General features: G+C 40.5%; 1 long non-coding RNA gene across 1 annotated transcript; it reads left to right on the top strand.

The window, feature by feature from the left end:
* The first annotated feature begins 3,124 nt into the window (after positions 1-3,124).
* On the top strand, positions 3,125-6,044 carry LOC120307498. Its single transcript, XR_005556569.1, has 2 exons — positions 3,125-3,225; positions 5,819-6,044. It is a non-coding gene; the product is annotated as an uncharacterized LOC120307498 (long non-coding RNA).
* The last annotated feature ends 388 nt before the right edge of the window (positions 6,045-6,432 follow it).

Genomic DNA, 6,432 nt, shown 5'->3' with positions numbered 1-6,432 from the left:
ATAGCAGTTAGTTTGGATTCAGCAGGATGAATCCCAGCAGCATCATCATCAACAGGCAGCTGTTGATATGCTTGAGCTAGGTCAAGCTTTGCAAAAACACGCCCCCCCTTGAGAGAGGCCAGGATGTGACTGACCACAGGAACAGGATAGGCATGTTGCTGCAATGCCTTATTGAGTGTGCATTTGTAATCAGCACAAATGCGAATGTCCCCATTTGCCTTTAGAGGCGTGACAATGGGGGTCTCCCACGGGCTGGAATCAACAGGTTCTAGGATTCCCTGTTGGATTAGTTTGTCTAGTTCAGTGTCAATCTTACTTTTTAAAGCAAAAGGGACCCTTCTTGCTTTAATCCTAATGGGAGTGACAGTGGGGTCTAGCTTTAAGGACACAGGTGGTCCTTTGAATGTGCCCAGCTGGGGGCTGAAAACATCTGCAAATTCTTTGCAGACTTCCTGTAGGTCGAGTGTTTGTAAGCTGTTGAGTCCTGTGACGTGTATCCCCAGGGCCTCAAACCAATCGAGTCCTATGAGACTCGTTCGTTCACCCCCTACTACTAATAAGTCTAGTGGACCTTCAAAGCTCTTGTATTGCACGTTAAGGGTGGCCTCCCCCTTAACACACACTCTTGAGTTCTGAAAATCTGTTAATACAATATCAGAAGGCCTTAACTTGGCCTTAGACCCACTACTGGAACAAATCTTCCTAAATGTATGCAATGAAATGATGGACAGGGCAGACCCTGTGTCTAGTTCCATAGATAATGGAACCCCTTGTAGCTTCACGTTGAGTGACAGCTTTTTCTTCATGGGCTTGTGTGTGCCTGTTCTACAGATGCTTCTTCGCGAAGCGCAAAACCCTACCCTATTCTGGCTGGGGAATCTGGTACCTTTCAGGCGTTCTTCTTGGGGTTGTGCCTTTCGTCGGCTCAGACACACAGCTGCAATATGCCCTTGTTTGCCGCATGCCCGGCAGGTAGCGGAGCGGAACTTGCAGTCGGTTCTCCTGTGGCGACCTCCACAGCCGATGCACTTGAGCAGAGCCGAAGAGCTTCCCTTCTGGTTCTCTTCCTTCGCGGGGTGTAGACGGTCGACTTCCTCGTCCGGATCCTCCTCGGAGTTTCGTCGGACGTCTTCCTGGTGCACGGACGCACCCTCTGCACTGTTTCTGATCGGCCGCATGTTTTTGATGGCGCCGCCTGCTGCTTCTTCTGCGGTGACTTCCCTTAAGGCGTCTTGGAAGGATAATTCTTCCTTGGCAAAAAGTCTCTGTTGTAGCTCTCGATGCCTTAGCCCGCACACGAATCGGTCCCTCAGTCGTTCCTCGAGGTCCTTGAACTCGCAGGGCTTGGCGGCCTTCCGTAGCGCGGCGATGTATTCCTTGGCTGTTTCACCGGACCGTTGATCCCTCTGCTCGAAGGTGTGGCGCCATGAGATAACGGACACCTTGGGGTGGAAGTGCTCTTTCAGCAGCTTCTTCAGGTCTGCGTAGCTTACAGACTCTACTGGAACAGGTGCTACAAGATTTTCTGCGATTTCGAAGGCGTCTTGGCCGCAAACGCAAAGCAGGGTGGCGGCCTTCAAGCTATCTTCCCTCACTTGGTTTGCCTTGAAGTAGTTCTCCATTCTGGATACGTAGGACTCCCACCGCTCTGGATGTGAGACGTCGAATTCCGAAAGCCTTCCGATTTTCGCCATCTTCGGATCTTCAGGAGACGGGTCTATCAGCCAGCCTACCCCCGAATGCGCACCGGATTGGCGGGTAGCTGCCGAGTCGACGCCGTTCCTCTTCCGCCGCTCAGGACTCCTCGGGTAAGCTTACACTTCTTCCTTTCCAGGTAGTGCAAGGCATCCCACCTCGTCGCCAGTGTTGCGTCCTTGGCGGGAAAACAGACACGAGAAGCAGCTGGAGTTCTCAGTTTCTTTTATTCAGCGTTCAGCTTACAGGAAGATGGCTTCAGCCTCGCCCAAACGCCTCGCAGCCTCTTATATAGGCAACTCCCGGGTAAATGGGTTACTTTTCCCGTGCCAGCACCCGCGCATGCGCACGGCGCTGGCGACAGCCTGTCTGGTCCCGGGCAGCTTTGCACCTGCCCGGGACTGCCTGCAAACGCCCGAGCCGTTTGCAAGGCTCGGGACATAACAATCATAATATAACTCATCTTCACTAATTTCTTCCTTTCGGGACAAGATATACTTTTGCAAATGAACAGGATTCCTATTGTAGATGGAATATAGATATCAAAACTATTTGTAGCCATTATGGCTAGATAAAAATATATATGAAAGGTTAAATTGATTGTCTTCAATCAATAAAGGTTTGTCAAATTCTTCTTTTTTCCTTCGTATGTTACAGATATTCACTAAAATGCTCCAAAAGCAAACCAATATTATTTTTTTCAATTTCAGTATCAATTTAATGCAATTTCATTTAGGGGTATCTTGGGGGTTAAAAGTCAGCAATTGAAATCCTACTCCCTTTTTATGTGTGTTGCTTGTGTGATGCATGTATAAAAACATGGTGGGCTACAGTCATGTGAACATGGCCACCATGTTGGACTTTGTCTTGTCTCCCGCAGAAGCCTTTGGTTCAAATATTTTATTAATATTGGTCATCAACTGTATGCTGTCTTTCAAAACCAGATTCTATATTTTATTCAGAATTATTATCCTCATTATCATTTATCTTTTAGTAAACAAAAGTGAGATATTCTTACTGAAATACATAAACTACTTACTTTTATGTATAGAAAATAATGTAATTATATCAGAAATATCTTTCTCATCTTTTCTATTACTTTCTCCTATTGATATCTTCTGATTATATCACTTTATTGTTGTATCTACACTGAGAGCTTATGCACCAGAGACAAATTCACATTTGGCCAATCACATTTGGCTAATAAAGAATATTCTATTTCTAAATAAAGAGAATCCTTTAATAAGGAAAGAGATATTTATCTCTTCCAAGACAATTTAATGTAAGTTTGCAGAAAAGCTTACAAAAATTTAAAAAGTGCATATCTATCTATCCATCCAATTTCATAGTTTTATAATGATTCCTTAAGATAAAAAACAAACATCCCTTAAATGCCAACAGATCAATCAACTTACTTGTTTCTATTTTCAGGAGAATGTGATATTGGGAACAGATTATCCATTTCCACTTGGGGAACATGAGCCTGGAAAACTGATTGAATCAATGGAGGACTTTGATGAGCAATTAAAAGTATGTTATCTGATTTTGATTGTATGCTTTTATGTTTAATGTGGTTGTCAGTACTGTAATTTGTAGTTCATTGGCCTTTGTTTGAGGCTTATATGACATATCTATTATTTAAATGTAAGCTTTGAGTCAGACAGACTTCTTTTTAAGAAAAAAAGTAGGATAAGAATAATGTAAATAAAAGTTTATGAGACAATTCTTTGCAAAAATTTACAATGGGGACAATTTTTACAAAATTTTGCTTTCAAGTTAGATTTGATTCCTAGTTTCTATAGTTTCCATAATTTTTCTTAGTTTCTTGTTTGGAGGTAGTTTCTCATTGTTTTCTCCCAAGGTTGCAAGGGAATAATAAGCCCCAAATTACCCAGCTGGCTTCCACATCTAAGTCAGACCTAGAATTCAGGTTTTACCACTCTTACTTCAGCACTTTAACTAATGGATCAAATTGATTTCCACACTGAATCATATTTTGAAATATTTTGAGACATTGGGAGTAAAGCTGATATGTGGTCATTTATATTTATAGGAAATCTGAAGGTAAGAATGGAAGAGTCTATAAAATGTTACTTTTTCATAATAACTTGTTGTTAATTGCGAAGTCGTGTCCGACCCATCGCGACCCCATGGACAACGATCCTCCAGGCCTTCCTGTCGTGTCCTCTACCATCTTCTGGAGTCCATTTAAACTCATGCCTACTGCTTCAGTGACTCCATCCAGCCACCTCCTTCTCTGTCGTCCCCTTCTTCTATTGCCCTCAATCTTTCCCAGCATTAGGCTCTTCTCCAGTGAGTCCTTCCTTCTCATTAGGTGGCCAAAGTATTTGAGTTTCAACTTCAGGATCTGGCCTTCTAAAGATCAGTCAGGGTTGATCTCCTCTAGGACTGACCAGTTTGATTGCCTTGCAGTCCAAGGGACTCGCAGGAGTCTTCTCCAGCACCATAGTTCAAAGGCCTCAATTCTTTGGCGCTCAGCCTTTCTTATGGTCCATCTTTCACATCCATACATTGCAACTGGGAAAACCATGACCTTGACTATACATACTTTTGTTGGCAGGTTGATGTCTCTGCTTTTTAGTATGCTGTCTAGATTTGCCATAGCTTTCGTCCTCAGGAGCAAGCATCTTTTAATTTCTTGGCTGCAGTCCCCATCTGCGGTGATCTTGGAGCCCAGGAAAATAAAATCTGTCACTACCTCCATTTCTTCCCCATCTATTTGCCAGGAATTGAGAGGGCCGGATGCCATGATTTTGGTTTTCTTAATGTTGAGTTTCAAGCCAACTTTTGCACTCTCCTTCTTCATCCGCATCAAGAGGCTCTTTAGTTCCTCTTCACTTTCTGCCATTAGAGTGGTATCATCTGCATATCTTAGGTTGTTGATATTTCTCCCGGCAATCTTAATTCCAACGTTTGATTCATCTAGCTCTGCCTTTCTCATGATTTGTTATGACCATCATATTCTCTTGACTCATAATAACTAGTCCTCTGAATAAGTGAGAAATAGACTATAATATCACCACCAATCCCAATGCCTGGAATACTATGCCGCAAATAAAAAAAAAACCGTAATAGGAAAGAACAGAAGCTCAGTATAAAAATTCTAAGGTTATTATTTCAGTATTATGGCAGTAAGATTTTTAAAGTAGAATACCTGCCTCCAGAATACTGTAGAAGATATCTTGCCTCTTTGGGCCATTTACAGTAAATCTGTTTTGCCCTACCATAAACTAGACATCCATTCAAAGCCTGGCAAAGAGTCACCCTTTTTTTTTATATCATCACCCACTGTCATTTTCAAAAACAGTAGGAAATTAATGTATTAAATTATTTTAATGTGTAGTGAGTAACTGAGTAGAAAACTATCCGGAAATTCAAAAGCTATAAATTTGTTTGTTTTTATTTAATTTATATGCAGCCTATTTCACTATCAAGCAACATTTGACAATAGTATGTCACGTTATGTCGGGAAGCTTTAAAAAAGTAATTAAAAATTTCCGTGGCAAAAATTAAATGATTATGATTCTGTGTTTGAAACAGTGGGCACTTTTTCACGAGGAGAAATTTAAATAGTAACCAGGAATCAACTATGATTCAATAGAGTTTTAACCTTATCTATTAGAGAATCCATGCATTTTTTGCATCAATTTTCCTTTTTGATATATGTCCTTATCTTCCAGTCCAAGTTACCTCTCAGCATTAGTTGAGAGAATAGGAAGGACTGAACATTTCAGTTGCAATGACACTGATGTCTGACGATGATATATTGATAATCTGCTCTGCATCTGGAGTAGCATATAGTGATTAAAAATCAGATTAATCTGAGAATAAGATGAAGATACATTACATTTGACAGATTTTTCAGGCATACTTATCTGTTTATCTATCTGTTCTCCCCACAACATTAGCATGTTCTGAGATTCTAAGAAGCAACCACTTAATGTGGTTCATTGTAATACATAATTAATTTATGAATTGATTTACAAACAGTAATTCATTGAGTATTTGACTGGGAAGCCTTCTAAGGTAGACACTTTAGCTTTTGCATGTCTATGTAATATTTGTTAATGCTTTCTCAAAATCTTCATTCCTTTCATTACAGGAGAAACTCAAATCTGGCAATGCACTTGCATTTTTGAATATTGACAGAAAACAATTTGAGTAATAGAAGAACTGCTGTAATTATAAATCAACACTTTTAGGTTCTGGAAGACAACCATAAACCTCAACTTCATATTTATGCAGTTTCATGCCAATTTCAGATAATATACATGTACTGAAAACGTGAATCCGGGTTATAATAAAATCTTATAAAAGCTGTATGAGAATTTTTTGAGAAGTTATATAGTTGTAAAAAAAATTTCTTGTTATATAGGGAATGGATCATTTCAGCATGACATCAATGAATGATTATCACTTAAATTTAGAAGCCGGCCTGCCTTACACAAAGGTTACACTGTTACACAAAGAGTTGGAGGGTTTATTTATTTGTATCCTGCTTTTTTAATTTTAAAAATAACTCAACTTGGTAAACATTTCCAACATACCTTCCTCCTCTTATTTTCCCCACAACCTGAGAAATATTTGCTGTAGTGGATTGGCCTCAAACTGGGCAAACAGGACCCCGTAGTAAGTGCTCCATAAATTATTGAAGACCTGAAAGTTTATATCTCAAGCTCACCTCTGACCAAATATCATTTCCCCTTTCCTTTCTCT

Source organism: Crotalus tigris, unplaced genomic scaffold, assembly GCF_016545835.1.
Source record: "Crotalus tigris isolate CLP2741 ecotype Arizona unplaced genomic scaffold, ASM1654583v1 scf7180000017790.654992, whole genome shotgun sequence".
In the NCBI taxonomy this organism is placed as follows: Eukaryota; Metazoa; Chordata; class Lepidosauria; order Squamata; family Viperidae; genus Crotalus; species Crotalus tigris.
The sequence above is the reverse complement of the archived record's forward strand: the minus strand, read 5'-3'. Positions and strand labels throughout refer to the sequence as shown.